The sequence below is a fragment of the Sciurus vulgaris genome, assembly GCF_902686455.1.
Source record: "Sciurus vulgaris genome assembly, chromosome: 12".
Classification (NCBI taxonomy): Eukaryota; Metazoa; Chordata; class Mammalia; order Rodentia; family Sciuridae; genus Sciurus; species Sciurus vulgaris.
Genome location: NC_136473.1, coordinates 74,988,313 through 75,008,822, shown reverse-complemented (window position 1 = coordinate 75,008,822; position 20,510 = coordinate 74,988,313). Strand labels below are relative to the sequence as shown.

Sequence of the window (20,510 nt, the reverse complement as noted above, 5' to 3'; positions counted from 1 at the left end):
GTTTTTTTACTTCAGGGGTTCTCAGAGCTCTTAGTATGCTAATGTAGCGTATGATTCTCCAAGTGAGGAGAACGGAAGGGAGCATTATCCACAGAGCCATTTTTATCCTGGAGCATTGAGGGACTGGTATTTTACAAGCTCTGGAAAACACAGAGCAGGGGAAAATCTAGGAACTTATCTGCACACCTACATCAAGAAGTCTGGAAAATGGCATAGTCAGCAGGGACTTTTTGCATGAAGATTCTTAGGCTTCATGAGAGAAATAATAGAGGACATTAGGACTGATATTTGAGCCCAGAAAACAGAAAGTTAAAGCTACCAAAAAAGTGTAGTTAAAAAAAAAAAAAAACAAAAACAAAAAAACACCTGGTCCCAAATACAGGAGTTGGCTCAGATGGGCTAGAAACTAAAGAAGAGTTGGACCTATGTTAGTACCATGAGTTTTGATTTCTAGAGAAAACCTCTATATAACATGGGATACCATGAGATATGAATGCCTGAAAATCATGATCAAAAAGATTTAAACAATAGATGCATTAATCATTTCACCTAATAGGAAGACCAGGACTCAAATTTTTAGAATCTCTGTGATTCTAAAAATAATCATTAGTTCACATAATGCTTCCTGTTTTCCTGTATCTTATATAGTCTCTTGCCTTGATTTTGCTCTCTGTTTGCTAAAAATAACTTAGTGTTAAATTAAACTGTTTAGCCTGAGGATGACTCCATACTTGAGTCCTTATGTAAGAAACTGCAACTTAATATATAAACTAACAGAAAGCCTGTTTTAGTCAACTTTTTCACTGCTGTGACTAAAGGACCTGAACTGAACAAGAGTAAAGGTTTATTTAGGGGCTTATGGGTTCAGAGGCCTCAATCCATAGACAGCAGTCTCCATTCCTTGGGGCTGAAGATGAGGCAGGACATCATGGTGGAAGAGTGTGGCAGAGGAAACCAGCACACATGATGATCTGAAAGCAGAGAGAGAGAGAACTCCACTCGCCAGATACAAATATAAAAAGCTATACCCCTAATGCCCCACCCCCTCCAGCCACATCCCCATCTGCCTTTAGTTACCATTCAATTAATCCCACCAGGTGATTAATTCACAGATTGTCTTAAGGCTCTCATAAACCAATCATTTCTACTCTGAATTTTCTTGCATTGTCTCACAACTGAGCTTTTGGGGGACACCTCCCATCCAAACTATAACAAAGCCTAACATAGGAGTATGTGTTTATAACAATAGCTCAGTCTCTGCCAATCACAGTAGCTGAGCTTCTGTCAATCCCAGATGGTCAACTGATCAGACCATGTTCAAATAGGACAAACTTGGAGCCAAAATCTACAGAGCTGTCTGTACCTCACTTCTGCCTCCTATCTATAAAATGCTGCCTGACCACTTTGCAACCTGGGGTTCTCTGAATATGTTCTGGTTTTGAGGACTGTTCATTCCGGAATTAATTTCTACTCTACTAAGTTCTGCTAAACTTAATTTTCTAAAGTTTTTCTTGTAACATTAGGAAAGTAATATACAGGTAAACTGAATTTTTCAGAATGTCTAGAAGTACCCTTGTTTTACCCTTACAGTTCATTGATAATTAGCTAAATTCACATTAAAAATCTATGTTGAGGGGAGTGCTTGAGTGTGACATTGGCCAAATTACATTCATTGTTATATTGTGTGCATGTCCAAATTTGTAACAACAAATCACATCATTATGTACTATAAAGCAAAAACAAAAAATGTGGGGGAATCTTTATGTTGAAAAATGACTTCCCTAGAAGGTGTGTGTGGTGTGGTGCTGGGTGTGTCTCATAAGAATGGAAGGAGACCAGTAGAGGAAAGGGACCGTGGAGAGATACCAGGAAATGCTGTTGACCAGATTATACTGTATGCATGTACAAATATGTAGAGACAAATACCACTATTATGAATAATTATAATGACGAATAAAAATATGGGGAAAATGCTTTTCTTCAAAATACTGAATTACAGCTGGGCATAGTGATACATAACTGTAGTCCCAGCTACTTGGGAGACTGAGGTAGGAAGACCATGAGTTTGAGGACAGCCCGGGCAACATAGGCAACACAGGGAGACTGTGTCTCAAAAAAAAAAAAAAAAAATCGATAAATAGATAGATACCTACATAACATAAACAATTTCCCCCTGAGGTGTTGGCATCCAATGACACTGCTGAGAAATCCAAGATAGTCTATTCTTTTTCCATATAAAATGTATTTTTTTCATGTATTGACTTTTGGAGCTTCTTTTTAACTTTAATCTTATAAAACTTTATATATTTCTAAGTCTGGTTTTCTATTGTTTGTTTTACCCTTTTAGATCTGAAAACTTCATCTTTAGCTCTTGGAAATTTTTTTCTAGTGTATCTTTTGATAATTTTCTCTCTTCAATTTTTTAAATTGCTCCTTTTTTAAATACGTTTTAGTACTTAAAACTTCTGGTTCAATTCTTTATGTCATCTGCAAATTTTCTCTTTGTCTCCCCAATTGTTCTGGATTCTAGATTTCTTCAACTTATCTTTCTACCCTTCTGCTATTTTTTTTTAATTAAAAATCATAAATTTACATAGGGCAATGTTGTTTGATTCATTCTGTTATTTTTTCCCTTCCCCCCCACCCCTCCCACCGCTCTTTTCCCTCTATACAGTCCTTCCTTCCTCCATTCTTACCACCCTCCTTATCCCTAATCCTAAACCTAACCCTAACCCTAACACTAACCCCTCCTACACCCCCTTATATGTCCTCATCCGCTTATCAGCGAGATCATTTGTCCTTTAGTTTTTTGAGATTGGCTTATCTCACTTAGCATGATATCCTCCAATTTCATCCATTTGCCTGCAAATGCCATACATAATTTTATCATTCTTCATGGCGGAGTAATATTCCATTGTGTATATATGCCACAGTTTCTTTATCCATTCATCAACTGAAGGGCATCTAAGTTGGTTCCACAATCTGGCTATAGTGAATTGAGCAGCTATGAACATTGATGTGGCTGTATCTCTGTAGTATGCTGATTTTAAGTCCTTTGGGTATAGGCCAAGGAGTGGGATAGCTGGGTCAAATGATGGTTCCATTCCAAGCTTTCTGAGGAATCTCCATACTGCTTTCCAGAGTGGCTGCACTAATTTGCAACCCCACCAGCAATGTATGAGTGAGTTGTGTTAGTTAGAACAACACTATATGCTGCTATAATAAATATGCCTCCAGATTTCAGTGACTTACCACAATAAACATCAACTTCATGCTAGTGTAGCTGTTTAAACATAAGTGTTTATATATTAATCCAGAAACTTTCCTACAAAATGATTTAGGGATTTGGACTCTTTTCAGTCTTTGCTCCTGCCATCACCCAAAGCCTCACTGTTCCCTGCATTCATTCAACCAGAAGGAGAAGGAAAAAGAAGCAAATCTAATTACCAACAGCCTTGCCATTCAAGCATCATATATCCCTTTTGTTCACATTCCATTGGTAAATTGTCCTCTCTCCCTGGGGAGGGGAAAAAGAAGCACTGTAAAATATAGTCCCTGGTTAAACAACTGCTTTTCCAAAGTATCTGTACATTTGGGGGGAACCCAAATTTTATGCTCAGATTTTGACTGTTAACAGTTTTTGTTATAGCAATCACATTTTTTAAAAAAAATGTTCATGAGCTCAATCATATCCCCAAGTTGTTCTTTGTAAAGAATATACTTTTTTGTTTTGTTCATGAATAAATCACTCTTTCTATAGAATGAACTATTCTTTGTTAGCTTGATGATTTTACTTTTCAGTTTTGAAGCCAGTTTTATTTATGAACACTTGTTCCCAGTGATCTTGGTCATTCCCCTTCATGTTGTTATTTCCTTTATATTCCTTATTTATTTGAGAAGTGGGCTGAATATTCTGCACAGATGGAAAGGAATTCATCTTTTGTGTGCTTGCAGGTATGGTCCTCCTGGTAGGCTTCTTTCTTAATGGGAGGCTGATGTCTCTGGACATGGATGGACTTTGTTCCCAAGTGCCTCATCCTCAGGTATGTGAAATTAGAATGGGAGAGTGAGCAGCCTCCAAAGGTGCTAGAATGAGAAAGACTCTACTCTGAGCCACCACTCCAAATGAAATCATGTCAGAAAGCTCATCTTTAGAGGAGAACATCTAGGTGTTTCTTTGCAGACTTTGCCAGTCACTCTATAAGCAGGACCAGAGTGGGGAGGGTGGATGCAACTGTAGCAATCACTCCAAGATTGATCTCAGATTAATTTGCCTTTTTGCAATTCTCTTCCCCCTTTGGCCCTCCTTACTTACAAATACCAATCTGCAAAGGTATCTAGGTCTTCACTGGCAGGCCAATTTCACAATCACTACAACCCCAGCCAAGAGATGATGGAGCCTGAACAGCTTTCCCACTCTCTCACCTGTTAACAGGCTCCTCCCATCTATCCTAACAGGCTGTCGTCTCCCCTGCTGACAAGCCTACTTCCATACCTTTGCCACTGGTGGTCATTGTTCTGAACACTTTCAAGCCATCATTTTGATGAAGACTTAGGAGGAGAAAAGTCTTGGTTTGCAATCTCGACCAAAATTTTAAAATACTTGTGAATGTTCTTTGGAGAACATCAAGTTTTATGAAAAAGGAAGGCAATTAAAAAAAAAAAGTCATGGCTAATAGCATTCCTATAGAACCTTGGTCAGCCTTGGGGGAAAATTACCTCTCAATTTACACAGGTTGACTCCATACATTTATTTATTCATTCATTCTTTCAATAAATACTGAGAGTTTATTATATTCCACAGGTTGTGCCACATAGCAAGGCAATAACCATGAAGGAAATGGACTTCTCATCCCTGTCCTCAAGGAACTTGGAATTTATGGGTGAAATTGTCATTTAGAACTTGAAATCTAAATTTATGTTTGCACTGTTAGCAGAAGTTCAGGGCACTATGGAAGCTCATTAAAAAAGGCATTGAAATCAGGCTTTGTATGTCATGGAAGGATGACTGGATAAAGTAACATGAAAGAGGAGAATGAACTAGCTATGCTAAGGCTATGGCAGGATGGAAGCAAGTGTCCCAAATGGAGGAAAGAGTGGGTCAGGGTTTCAGAAGTGGCTCCCTTCTGCCTATGTGAATAACTTCCAATTTTACTAGTGGCTGTGCCTGGAAGACCCACCATCCACCACATGGGGCAAAATCCTCAACTCCAACACCTTCCACCCTTTGGAGTGCTAATGAAAATTTCTCCCAGAGATCTTGGCATTTCCCTTCCTTTGTGCCTCACGTGAAGTGTGAGGTAAGAGTGATGGGCACAGACTATAAAAGTGACTCCTCTCTGTGTCTACTGCCAATCTAAACTCCCTGAGGTCAGAGTTGTGTGTTTCTCACATTTGCACACCTGCACAAGCACAATGAATGGCAAGCGTGAGGCAGACTGTGTGTTGGATGTTGAATGATGAATGAATTGAATAGATACAGTGACAGAATTGTGGCAATATACCGGTTGCCTTTAGTGACATACAAATTTAAGGTGTCTGAGCAAATAAGAGCTGAAATTTATAAACAATAATTTACACATTCATTTCTAAAAATAAATATGAACCTTAATATAAGGCCCTATAAAAGATAAGGTATGTACAAGTCTTCAAACTGCTGCTACCTACAATAATGAGGCATAATAAATATCATTTCAGTATTCAGATTTCTGAGGTGCATTAGCAGGAATCAAGGAAGTTTTTTTTATTAGGTTTAACTTTCATAGCCTCAGTCTCTTCCCCCCTACTTACCCTAGCCATACAGGTTAAGCAGACTTATGAGAAGGAAAGTTCATTCAGGATAAGTCCCCTGTCAAAGATGTACATTGGCTTCAGATGGGATCAAGGAGTCAGAGGAATGACAGTCAGGTTGTTCCAGTCAATTCAGACTAAAGTACAGGTTCTTCTCACTGTGTATCAGCAAGTCTTATCAATGGGTAAAACCTGACTTTGCCACAGCGAGTACACATGATGTGAAGACAATGCACGTCAGATGGAGCTTTGGCATAAGTGAAGCAAGATAAAAGATCACCTGCAGGAGAGTAACAGGTAAGAGCTGCAGCACATTGTCAAAGACAGATTGCATATTTACTGGAAAGTGTGACAACATCGTCTCATGGGTACTTAAGGAGAACACAAGTACAGACAGGGAAGGAAACAACACAGTTCGAAAGTAACACCATGCTGAAGGGTAACCAAGTGGATAGAGCCGTAACTGTGAATGACTTAATAGACACCAGGAGACCCTGCTCTACTCCAACAACCATTGAAATTACTGCTCACTTGTTTAGTATTCAAATCTGTAGTTTGCCCACATGTGCACACAAAATGCTGAGAACTGCAGGATTTGCCCATAAGTAGCCTAACATTTGCACTTTTCTGATCCTTCTTTATTTGTGTAGATAAAATACATCTTTAAAATTTTTAACTCTTTTTTAAATCACTGTAACTAATTAGTTATGAAACTTACACAATTGTAAATAATCCCAATTGTTAGGGTGGCCATGAATTCTAATTTGCATGGAATATTTCTAGTTTTTAATCTATTGTTCCAGAGCCGGCACAGTTTAACATTAACTCTAGAATTTTCTATGTTTAACAAAACCCTAATATAAACTGAGTTTGGTAATTCTGCTGTTCTGTGCCTCTAGGTTCTGCTAATAATATATAAGGGACAGTTTTTAGGTGGTAAAAATCTAACAGATGACAAGAAATAGTCTAATCTACTTTTCCTTTTCCTTTCAAGATACATGCTGCCAACACTTCCTTGTCAAAGACAGCATGCACTTGCTGATTAAAAGAAGCAGGCTCAGAGTAGGATGCACAGAAGTCCAGCTCCTTTTGTCTCAGGGAGTGGTGAAGTAATTTGGCATTGCTGCCCCTGCTGGCCAGTCAGTGCATGAGCAGCAAGTTGTGCTGTGACCAGGACAATGGTCCAAGGCAGCTGGTAAGTAACATGGAAGCTATCAGGCCACCAATCAGTGAATGGGAATCATAAGATTAGAATATGCTGACAGCATAGACTTTCCTGTCCTACCACAGATCACAGAAAGAATATTCTGAATGCTTATTCAGAAGAACTCGTTATTATATAAGTCTGCAATTATGTATGTATTTATTGTTTTGCAATGCTTTATCTTGTTCTTTTTAAACAAATCACCTAAAAGAGTGTGTATTTTTGTGAAATAGTCAGTAGTGAATTTCTGTGTCTTAAGAAACTTGGTGATAAAAATGCAAGTGGCATCTAAATGACATCCAAGGAAGACACAAATATTCTGAAAGAACATTAGCATCTACTTCAAAAGTCAGTAACTATTTTAAGAAGACTATTCCCAAAGATTTCAATTTAACAAGTACAGCTGCATTTATATGCTGGAAAGCATGATTTTTTATTTAGAGATCAATGAGTATTTTTCTAAATTAATTTCACCACTGATTCCTAGTTTTTCTTGTATGTGGGTGAAATACGAAATAAGAGCTAGTAAAAGTATTGGCTTTATTGTTGGGGATCACTTCACTAAGAGCTAGATGTCAGTTTTACATTAGTGTCATGAGATTCTAAGTAGAAAATCCATTAATTAAATACTGCTTTTAAAATCTGTGTCATGAAAACAAAGTAAAACTTTTAGGAGTTCGTTCACCTTGGGAAATATTTAATATCATTGTAAATGTTATTATAAATGTAGGTTTTAAAAAATTCAATTTCAAGATAAAATTACTTGTGTTTATAGTGATAACATGGTACAAATCTTTGATAGAGCTCAATGTTGTAGTATAAACAGTGTTTTAATTAAATTAGGAAACCTTTGGGGCCAACCTCTAGATGGAATTGGTTGTAGTGCACATATTATTCATGAAGAGAGTTCAAACAAGTTTTGATATCTACTTATCAAAATAGAAGCTATATTTAAAGCAGCTAAATTACAATTGTTTGTTACAAAATTAACATTGCATTAAAAATACTTAGCATGGCACTACATGCTTTCTCTCTTTGTTGTATGACATGGCCAGCAATTCATATATTGGAGTCTTAACCCCCAAGGTTATAGATAGTACTAGAAGGTGAGGGCTTAGGGAAAATATTGGGTTATAAGGGGAGAAGCCCACATAAATAGGATTAGTTCCCTATTTTAAAAGAAACTCAAAAAGAGATCCTTCCCACGCCCCGAATACATGTAAACACAGCAAAAAAATGCTCATCCATCTGTGAACCAAGAAACTGCTGAATCTGCAAGGGATTTGATGTAGAACTTCCAGAAATGTGGGAAATAAATTTCCGTTGTTTATAAGCCAGTCATCCTAAATACTTTGTTAGAGCAGCCCCAACAGCAGACTAAGACACTATTACCATCAGATTTTTAAAAATGTTTGCTTTTTAAATTTTTTTTGAATACCAGAAAAAAACCCCAAGGTCTTACACATGCTAGACAAGCACTCCACTACTGAGCTACATTCTCAGCCCTAAATGTTGGATTTTAGAGATGAACTTTGTAGATCAATTGAAGCATCCAACAATGGTAGTGAATGTTATTATAAAGCAGTCCTCTAAAATGAATTTTTTTGTTTGAAAGAAGTTGCAATTTTTATGTTTACAAGTTGCAAATCTTTCATCAAAATATTCAACCAATGGAGCATCAAATTTCAGTCTTCAAAATTTTATAGAAAATTGTGATTATCGAAAGAAAATCTTAAAAGCAGAAATATAATGAAATGTAATCCAATAAATGCAAAAAAAGAGAACATACTAAATGATAAGAAATAAAAACCTATTTAAAGATGACCACAGGGTGAAAATAAAAGAATGGAAATTGATATCCCTTGCAAATGGAGCTTGAAAACAAGCAGGAAGAGCTACTCTCATATCAGACAAAGCAGAATTCAAGGCAAAATTTATCAAAAGAGACAAAGAAGGTCACTTCATACTGATAAAGGAAACAATCCAATGAGAAGATATATTGATACCAAATAATTATGCCCCAATCTTCAGTGCACTTAATTACATAAAACAGACACTACTTTACTTAGAGACACAGACCTCAGTTCAATAATACTGGATGATTTCAAAGCACCTCTCTCACCAATATCAGATCATTCATACATAAACTATTATAAATCAAATGTACTTAACAAATATTAAGTACAATGATAGCTGAGTACACTTTCTTTTCAGCTGCTCAGCTAAAATGGACCATATTTTAGACTACAGAGAAACTTAGCAAATACAAAAAAATTGATATAATTCCCTGCAAATTATCTGATCAAAGGGAATGAAATTAGAAATAAAATCCAAAAAACCCTACAGAAACTATGTAAACACATGGATATTAAACAGTACACTTTTGAATTATGAATGGGTGATGGAAAAATTCAGGGGAGAAATTTAAAAATTCTTGGAATTAAACAATAATAGTGATATAATATGCCAGAACCTCTGGGACTCCATGAAGGCAATTCTAAGAGGCAAGTTTATAGTTACGAGTGCCTATATAACAAAATCAGAAAGATCCTAAATAACCTAATGGCACATCTTAAAAAAAAAAAAAAATAAGAACAAGCCAATTCTAAAGGAAGGAAGGAAATAATTAAGATCAGAGCTGAAATCAATGAATTGAGAATTAAAAAAAAAAAATAGCAAGGATCAAATCAATGAAGAACCGGTTCCTTGAAAGGATAAACAGTATTGATAAGCCCTTAGCCAAACTAACCAAAAGAAAAATAGAGAAGACCCAAATTAATAGAGATTTTTTAAAAAAGGAGAAATCACCACAGACATCACAGAAATCCAGAGGATCATCAGGAACTATTTTGAAAACTGATATTCTAATATTGGAAAGCATAGAAGAAAGATTGCATTTCTAGAAACATACAACCTTTCAAAATTGAATCAAGAGGACATAGAAAAGCTAAACAGACCAATAACAAGCTCTGAGACAGAAGCAATAAAGAAAAGCTTCCAACAAAGAAAACCCCAGAATCAGATGGATTTCAACTGAAATCTACCAGTCCTTTAAAGAAGAACTAATGTCAGTGCTTCTCAAATTATTCCATGAATTAGGAACTAATGGAACACTTCCAAATTCATTCTATAAAACTAGTATCACCCTCATACCAAAACCAGATAAGAACATATCAAGGGAATAAAACTACAGACCAACATCCTTTATGAACTTGGTTGCTAAAACCCTTAAGATATTAGCAATTTGTATCAACTTAAGAAGATTGTATGTCATAACCAAGCTGGTTTTGTTCCAGGGATGCTAGGATGGTTTAACATGTGCAAATCAATAAATGTAATGTACCACATAAATAAAATTAAGGACAAAAATCACATAGTCATCTTGATAAATGCAGAGAAAGACTTTGACAAAATTCAGCACTCATTCATTATAAAAACACTAAAGAAACTAGGTATAGAAGGAACTCACCTCAATGTCATAAAGGCTATATATGACAAATGCAAAGCAACATCAGAGTAAATGAGGAAAAACTGAAAATATTTTGTTTAAAATGTGGAACAAAATTTCTTACAGCTCGTATTTGATATAGTACTAAAACTTCCAACCAAAGCAATTAAACAAGAGGATAAAGATAAAATATAAGAAGTCACATGATCACTGTTTACAGATAATATGATCTTGTATTTAGAAGATCCACAAAGCTCCACCAGAAGACTGCTATAGCTAATAAATGAATTCAGCAAAGTAGCAGGTTACAAAATCAACATTAAAAATCAGGAAAACAATCCTATTCATAATAACTTCAAAAAAATAAAATACACAGGAATAAATCTAACCAAGGAAGTGAAAGATCTCTACAGTAAAAACTATAAAACATAAAGAAAGAAACTAAAGAAGACACAAGAAGATGGAAGGACCTCCCGTGTTCATGGATAGGCAGAATTAATATTGTTTCAATGACCATACTATCATAAGCAATATACAAATTCAATGCAATACCCATAGAAATACCAATGACAGAACTAGAACAAAAACAAAACAAAACAAAACAAAATCCTAAATTCATTTGGAAGAATGAAAGACCCAGAATAGCCAAAGCAATTCTAAGCCAAAAAAAAAAAAAAGTTGGAGGCATTAAAATAACTGACTTCAAATTATACTACAGAGCTAACATAACAAAAACTGCATGGTACTGGCATTAAAATAGACACATAAACCAATGATACAGAATAGAAGACACAGGGACAAACCCAAGCACATATAGTAATCTGATTCTTGACAGGAAGATCTAGGAGTTCTTCTAGGAGTTGCATAGTTTCTAATCGAATTCCTCTGTCTTTGATCTATTTTGAGTTCACTTTTGTGCAGTGTGAGAGATAAGGATCTAGTCTCGTTCTTTTACACATAAATAACCAGTTATCCCAGCACCATTAGTTGAAAAGGGTGTTTTTCTTTAGCTTAAATATAATTTTTTTAAAAAACTTTAATTTTGAAATACTGTAATCATACTTTGAAATATATGACCTGTGAGAATAATCTTGTGATGGAACTTCCTTTTGATTACTAAATAAAATTATATTCTGTACCGGAATAGAACTATGTTGAGATAACCTTCAAATTTTGCAGATAAATTATTGATTTGTGTGTGTGTGTGTGTGTGCGCGCGCGCGTGCGCGCGCGCGCTGAGGATCTAATCCAGCGCCTGGCACATGGTAGGTCAGAGTGTTACCACTGATTTATACCCCTAACCCTGATGTTTTGTGTGTAAATTTTGAATTTTGCCTTTTGTTTTGTTTATTTTTAATTTTAAGTAATGGAGGCAAAAAGATAGGACATTCGAAAACATTTGAATATATATACATACATATATATATATATATAGTGATTTTAAGAATATTTTTCATCCAGAAGAATATACTCAGGATTACCAACTACCTCAATAACTGAATTATTTTCTCAACTAAGAACAGGACTACCTATAGAGAAAAGTCAGTGGAACTTATCAACAATTCTAAATGTGTTAATCATAAAATGTAGTTTTGAAGGAGACTGCAATCAATTTTATGAGGAAAAAATTCTGAATAATAAGTCATATTTAAAATTGCTTCTTCAGAAAAATAATCGTGTCATAGTATTAGAGATAGTATTAGACATTGATACAACCAAGAACTTAAATAGTTAAGACACGCTAAAAATGACCATTTGTTATTTTCAGTGTTCAAACAGCCAATATAACAATAATTTATTTAGTTTAATGTGTATGATTCTTCTGTTGTTCAGCAATTTTTCTATTTTTTTAATTATTGAGTGGTAAGAACTCATATATTTTCCCATAAAATATATTCATCTGTAAGTTAACATAAGTTATTTTAGCACTTCCTTTCACTCTGATTTTTTTCCTTTTTTTTTTTTTTTTTTTTTTTTTTGTACCAGGGATTGAACGCAGGAGTGCTTAACCACTCAGTCACATCCTCAGCCCTTTTTATTTTGATACAAGGCTGAGTTTGAGACAAGTTGCTGAGGCTGGCTTTGAACTTCGATCCTCCTGCCTCAGCCTCCCAAGCCATGTGGCTTTCAGAAATGTGCCACTGGACCTGGCCACTCCACTACTTTATACTTACCTCATGAACAAGTTCCTGTTTCCCAGGGACCAAATGGTGGAAAATTTCTCCCCAGTATAAGAAACACAGCTCATATCTCCAAGCTCCCTCCCCTGAAGGTGGTTTTCTTGCTTCAAGAACTTCCCAGAAAGTGAGAATGACCCTAGCTGCAATCTCATCCTAACCTTAGGCCACAAACTCTCAGAAATACACAATTCAAGTTAAAAGGAAACAAAAGAGACAATGCAATTCAAACCCATCTTATCTCTGCAACTTCCATTCTTGGATCTGCCTAGTGAAAAAATAGTCCTCACCTTTTCTCAAATAGTGGACCTTGGAAACTAGGGGGACAATTCTTTCTTGACCAAGACAATAGCAAATGGAATTTTTTGAAGGCTCCAGGCCTTCCTAAAGGACTCAGTGCCCCCACTAAAAAGCTTGTTTTCTGCCTGCAGCCATGCTGACTTCTGTTTTGTTTTTGTTTTTAGGTACCAGGGATTGAACCAGGGACATTTAACCACTGAGCCTCATCCCCAGCCCTTTTTTATATTTTATTTAGGGACAGAGTCTTGCTGAGTTGCTTAGGACCTCGAGTAGTTGCTGCATCTGGCTTTGTACTGGTGATCCTCCTTCATCAGTCTCCCAAGCCACCAGGATTATAGGTGTGTGCAACCACACCAGGCTGGAATATATTTTTATATAAAGTCATTTGCAGAATATGTTGTCTCTAAATGTGGTCTCTGAATTAAACATATTGGTCATAAAAATGGAACCCATCAGTATGTGAAACTTTTATGAAAATCCACCTTCTCTATGAATGGGAAGGGTATAGATAGATGGCAGTATGGGGACACCTTGATTGGGAGCTTAAAAACAACATCAAAGAGAGGTGTGTGAAATTTATTAAATCAGTAATAATGGCTTTTTAAACATGTTTTCAAACATGTTTATAAAATTTAACAGTGAGCCTAAAAATAATGGATTTAACATTTTTAAGTTTTTAAATTTGGTGTCTTAAGTAGTGAAATTGTGTTATTAAACAGAAATGTTTTAAACATACTTTTTTAGAGATTTCTCCTTACTGGAGCATATACTGCCTGTCAATTTCTAAGAGCATTGCCCCTCTAAAAACATGTAAGTTTCAGAACTAGGCTTGATTGCAGGTTAATCAACTACCAGAAAAAGTAAGCATTTTTCAGAACTATTCAAGAGTATAAAGGAAGATTTTTCTGTTTTCTGCTTAAAGTTGAGTTAGCTGACTCTCTCCCCTGACATATTTTGGAGACGGGGGAGCAAACTGTGGATAACAAAGCTTTAAGTTCTTTGAGAAACAATGGTTTTTTCTTAGTTATCAATCCTGTCTACAAATAAAATCTATTAGTACGGAAAAATAACAGCAAGAATTCACTATGCAACAAATGATTGACGTGCCTAATTTTACTGTTTTCTACTGAAAACACTCATTTTAAAGGCTGAGTAGCTAGTGCAAATTCTCATACCCAGTAAGTGATGAAGTCAGGAGGCAAAACCATATGTAACCCCAGGACACATCCTCCAGCTTTTCCCTGCACTGCCTTCTACCTAGCATCTTTGCATGTCTACCCATCATTCAAATCTCAGCTGGAATGAGAGTGAGCTGCTGTGGAGAAGGGGGAGCCCACATATGATAGCCTTCCAGAGACTCAGATGCCCATGTTCACGACGCTGCAATCTCAGGGCAAACCTGTGTCTGTATTACTCACCACTAAGTGCCTCCTTCTGTACAGGTAGCATGTATAGAGGCCAAGGACAATTAGCAGACACTCAATACTTTATGCTAAATGTTGAATTTATGAGCAGAATATTTGTTGATGAGGAGAACAGAGTGAAAAACTGAAGCTGGATATCTTGACCTTATTGACTAGTAGTCATGTTAATATTTCCACTGTTTTTTGCACTCAGTTCAGATCTAGTTTATTCATTCAGTGAATATTTATTTGACTAAGTTCAAGGCTTCAGGGAGGTAACAGTGAACACGTTTCCATGCTCCTGGAGCTAATGTTCTGGTAATCAAGGGATCTCACACAATCAATGTGGAAGGTTCACAGCTGCCCTCTGAGGTGGGTGATATTTGTAACTAGCTATCTGTCTTACATACCACAAAAATTTCTAATCCACACAATCTCATTCAACAAAGTAAATCCATGACAGAAATAATATACCCATCTGAACATGTGTTTTTATTCTATAATCCCTCTGTTCTTAACAGAATGTGATAATTCAGTACAACTTTATTCATCCTTTTGCCTTACAGTAAAGTTCTTGTGTTATGGTTTAGATAGTCGGTGCCCCCCATAAACTCATGTGTGAGGCAATGCAAGAAAGTTAGAGGTGGAATGATCGGGTTACGAGAGCCTTAACCCAATGGGTGCATTAATCCCCTGACAGGGATTAACTGGGTGGTAACTGTTGGCCTATGGGACGTAGTTAGAAGAGGTGGGTCACTGGGGCATGCCTTTGGGGTATATATTTTGTCCTCAGTGAGAGGAGAATGCTCTGACCTCTGCTTCCTTGTGCCAAGTCCTGTGCTGCTTTCCTCCTCCGTGCCTTCTAGCCCCAAAGAAATTTTCCTCCTCTGCAATTGTTCTTGTCAGGTCTTTTGGTCACAACAGCAAAAAAGAAGCTGACTAAAACAACATGCATATCTTATGTCCACCAACATTCAACCCTCTCCCCTTCCACAGCACTGCTTACTGGAGAATTAGCACTATGGTGTGCATCCCATATTTTTCATGAGGGAACCCCCGGGCCTTATTTTGCTTTATTTCTAACCTTTCCAACAACCTCAGTAAATAGATATTAATACTTCCCATTTACAGGTGGGAAGATTGCACTTCAAAACATGAATTTACCCAAGAGCACATGGCCAGCCAGTTGCTAGTTCCGGGACAAATCGTAACTGCCCTGGTCCTCCCTGGATTTTTCTCATCAGGTCATGACTCAGGCAGGGTTTCCTGGCCTCTTTTCTCTTCTGCCTTTAATCCATTCTCTGCAGCTTCACCAAAGCTATGTTTTCAAAATAGGTTTGATTATGTCACCATCCATAGAATACAGGGCTCTTTTTTGATTGTCCCCAGACTCCTTTACCAGGGTCTCCCCAGCTGCCATTCCCTACCAGTCATTTCTTCTCACAACACAGCATCCTCTTTCATGACTGCTCATGCTCAGACTTCATCTCTGCCCTGTCTTTTTTCTCCCTCTAGCAAAACCCGACTCTTCTTTTGGTACCTATTTCAAAGACCTCCTCCTTTGGAAGGCATTGCTAGCTTCTCTGGAGAATAACTCCTCCTGTAGGCACCCATGATGCCATTTAGCAATCATATAGTCACCCATCACATGGGTTTGTTTACTCAGTATCACCTTTGTTTACTTGCCTTCCCCTCCCCTCCCCCGCCCCACCCCACCCCACTACAGGAGCTCCTACGAGCAGTCAAGTTCTTATTCACTGGCTTCCCTGGAGCATAGCACTGGAACTGCCACACAGTAAGCTTTGAAAAATTCTAAATGAATAGTAAGTGACTGCTCTCTCCTTCATGTTCCTTCCCCATTAACTCCAACCCAGCAAGGCAGGAAGATAAACCCAGCTGAAGGATGGCAGAAGGGCCCCCTGCAATGTAAAGAAGAGTCAGACTCCAAGGTGCTGGTGGCCACAGCCAACCCCCAACGTGTTGCGCAGTAGAAAAGTAATTTTCAGATTGTCTTGATGTGACTTGTTAATATAATAATTGACGATCTGATTATATAATGTAAAACAGTCTGGCTATGAATAGGCCACTCTCAGAGATATAACACAAATGAGAAGGTGTCTGCATAATCGGTGTATAAATGCAAACAGGGCATTAAGCATTCCTTTTTATTCTTAAGAGCTGAAATGAGAAATCCCCCCCCCCCCCAAGCAATCTATCTCTCTCTCTTTTCTTGCTAATAAGCTTGGAGCAATTTGGAGGAAAGGTGTGATATTGCTCTCAGAGATAAATAATAACCAAAAAAAAAAAAATCATAATGTTGATGTGATTATATCTCACTGACTAAAGGGAATTAAAGGTAGATTCTTTTTATTAGTTTACTGATCCTGGGCATCCGACTTCTCATAACTGCTCAATATATCATGCTAGTTAATCATTCTTGTCGTTATCTTTAATGTCTTATTAGCGGGCTTCATTCATCTGGTTTTTATCTGTTTCATTGAAAGCAGTTTTAATCTCATTTCAGTGGCACTGATAAGCCTGTTAGTTTGCACAAATTGGTTTTGGTGACAATGTGTAGATAGCAATATCGTGTGATTTCCAAATGGAAAAGCGAAATCTATACGGGTCCAAAAGGCAGGTGGAGAGAGCAAAGGAGCAAAGAAGAGGTGCAGATGGTGTACTCGGTTTCCTAAAGGAAAAAATGAGAAGGTAGAAAACAGGATGGGAGGAATAGAGAAAATGAATTAGGAAACTCAGAAATAACTGTTAATTAAATGACTGCTACCCCACAGTTAAGGAATGCTGGCGGTGATAGCTGTGTCTTGCCACTAGGTGGCCTAATTGAGTCAACAGTGTCACATTGCTGCCATAGAGAAAGAACAGAATGTTTCGTGGTAAAGGAGGTGAATTGTGTGTTTTGCCCTGACACTGGGGTACCCCATTCTCAGTTTCCATTCTGCGTATGTTCCCATTACAACCAGACATCTTCCCTCCCAGACTTTCTTAAGGTTTCTCTCCTGCTCCAACAAGCTGTCTTTGTGTGATCTGTCCACCTACTGATCACTTCCAGGCTTTTGTCTGGTCTGACTACCCACTTTTCAGAATAAAGCCCACAATAAGCCCATTGGGCTCAGTGACTCAAAACTGCACTCAGCGCAGATGTGAAAAGTAAATACAAAGCCTGGGGATGTGGCTCAGTGGCCAAGGGCCCCTGAGTTCAATCCCCGGTGCCCCCCTCCCCCTCCAAAAAATAGTAAATAAAATTTCCTAGAGTTCGCAGATTGCAAGTCATCTTTTGGTGGTTGGGGTGGGCAGGGACAGGATCAATAACCCACCCAAGTAAGCAGCAAAGCTGAAAATGGGTATCTGACTCAGGAAGGCAGTCTCTCCTGAATCCCCTGATTCCTGCTCTCCTGAGGTCCTATACCAAGTCCAAGAAATGAGGCTCCATGTCTATTATTGCAATGGCCCCTTTCTTGGGTGCTTTGATCTTGGCATGCGTGTCTGGAAGATTTAAAACCAAAATCACACTCCAAACACACAAAACTTTCTATCTGATTTGCTCTTTGCAAGTAAAAAAAAAAAAAAAAATAGAAGAGAAAAAAGCATTTCGAGGGAAATGTGTCTCAGAATAGGCTTCAGAATCACTTGTCTCAGAGGCAAACAAATAGCAGCCGAATACAGACAGTCAATTATCTGGTGGTGTTTGGGGTGGGAGGGTGCTAATAATATTCCAGAATCCCAAACTGCCAAAACACTTTGCAGTTCCATTTTCAGCCCCTCTGCTTTTTCAAGAACGTTTGGTCCCTGTTTGTCTGATTCATTCTCACAACTCCAAATGTTGATATAAAGTCTGCTGTGAGATTCTGAGATATTTTTTCTTATTTGAAACCCAGAAGGCTACATTTCCCCAAACCTAAGCAAAGTGTTGACTCCCCTCTATTTTAGAATCTGAAACTCGTCACCAGATATTTCAGGTAATCTAAGGTTAGAAATTCTCACAATCCCTCTTTATCCCACGTTCTGATTTTTTTAGTTTTAAAGCAAATCCATCTTGTAACTATTCCATGAGCAAAGAGTTGGGGATGAAGTTTAATGCCTAGCTTCTGACTGAGTCTCTGGGGAGTAATGGAACCCCAAGATCACAGCTCAATGAAAGATTTCCAGCAACTGCCTAAAGCATGCACTGGAGAGAGCTCAGCGCTCCCTCCTGAATTATGTTTCCACTGGACAATCCTGCCAAGGGTACCATAAAGAACCCTCTAAACCAACTAGGTTTGTACTTCTATGCAGCTACATGTTGTTCCTTTAAAGGGACATGATAGCATAAGGCAACTGGGTACATGCCTAGGGCTCTGTGCACATGGTCTCCATAATTATTCAACCCAACTGAGGACACATTGGATTTGCAATGGTCTGACAAAAGGATTTCCTTTCTGAGCCAGGTTTGGACTCCATAATGTAGACGATTATACCACTGTGAGGTAACCAAAGAGTCACACAGCCCGCTGTCAGGCTGTCTGTTCTGGAAGTTCTTGTGGAGGTTGAACTTACACATGTGTTGTCTTTGTTCCTTCTTTAAGCCATGCTGCTCTTTGGAACAAAATGCACTTTCCATCAGTGAAATCCACCAGTAGCTAGTATGCACCGTATCTGGATTGCTTGTCTTGTAGCTTTGGAGATGAAATCAAGGCCTTTCATTGCGTTCTCACCTCCCGCCAATTTCCATATTGACATCCAGCTCCTAAAGGTCAGAGCATGGATCTTTGATTAATTTTCCAGCTCCACAAACTGTTACAGAATGTACTGCTAAGTGCCCACATAGCATTGAGAGTGCTGTGAAGAATTGGTGCCAGCAGCTCCAAGGCAGAGCCAAGCCTGCTTTGGGTGGGCAGAGGGATACCATCCAGAGCTAGCGAGGAAGGACCTCTTTCCTCTTCTCTCCAGTGTCCTTAGGATGATAACCAGAAAACCATGTGGATAAGAACACCTATCTGTGGAAAGTATCCAGTGCAGAGGAGTCAGAGCTGCTAATAACTTGATCCAAGTTAGTTAGCAAAGGCTGTTGGAAAACAGGAGCCAGGAAAGTGTACACGTGGCAAACGGTCCATCTGCCGAGACCCAGACTCCAAATAGTACAGACCCAACGTCAGGAGTGCAGATGTAACTGCTGACTGGGGTTCCTGATAAACTTTTTTTGAAACTTTCTGTTGTGCAGCTGATACTTATCTGAAGGTGCTCTCCCTCTACCCAGTGAAACAACATCAGGTTTCTCTGACCTGTATGAAGAAGAAGCATAAAAATAAATAATTGGAGTTGTCCAGACCCTATTAGCTCATTCTATGTCCATCACAGAACAGCATTTCTGTGCCTCTGTCCCCATGTGGTCACAAGCATCACTCAAGCTTCAGGTGGCAGCTGTTGACTCTCTCAGCTCTTGTGTGACAGCAGCTGAGGCCACATGTGCCTGATACTGAGGTCCCCATAAGCTTGCTGCCTGAAAAGCTGGGTGCCATGCTGATGAATCTCCTGAGGTTCCTGGTGCTGGTGACATGCAGTGAGACAGTTCCTCTGTCGTGCCTCTTCTTTTATAGTAGTTCCTCATCCAAGTAGGTAAGGGCTGGGTTTTGAAGGGGGGATATCAGAATCCCCCTTCCCTCCCACTGGGGCATTGTTCCTGACCAAGCTGACGCCACTCAGTCTTCTTCCTCTGGGCTACACATTTCTGCAGAATCTCAAACAAACAGACACCAGAGGACAGTGAGGAGGTCTCCCCAGATGCCCATTTTTGGTATAATACAGCCCTGGAGTAGATACATAGAAACCCTCACCAGCCCATTCTTGGGTCTGGGATATTTGGGGACATTCATTCCTTTCTATTTGACCACGTTTATTGAGCCAAATTTAATATTTGGGAAGACATATGTAACCCAGTTATAACAAAATAGTCATGGCCCTTTCTACTATCAGAGTCAGCCAAAGAAATCTAACTTCTCCATTTTTTAAGAGGATTTTAATATTTACTAAAGTTTCTTTTAATAAAAATGTAGAAGGACCAACTCATAGTCCCCAGGAAAAACTTTGTCTTTTCTTATCCCTGTGATTCTTAACGTTTGTTTCTCAGACACTCTAACTGATTGAATTCTTTCTTCCAAGAGTCCTCTGGTTGTGCAAATTTCCAGCTTTCC

The 20,510-nt window shown here is 38.2% G+C and overlaps 1 long non-coding RNA gene across 5 annotated transcripts in view; it reads right to left on the bottom strand.

Annotated features, from left to right (window-relative positions):
* The window catches only part of LOC306641107, a 46,592-nt gene that overhangs the window by 8,210 nt on the left and 17,872 nt on the right, over positions 1-20,510 (bottom strand). For 4 of the 5 annotated variants that reach the window (XR_013758029.1, XR_013758030.1, XR_013758031.1 and 1 more), the window contains one exon: positions 18,552-19,601. This is a non-coding gene — a long non-coding RNA (uncharacterized lncRNA). Of the gene's footprint in view, positions 1-18,551; positions 19,602-20,510 lie in introns of those variants that run through there. The other variant, XR_013758028.1, reaches the window with a different exon arrangement.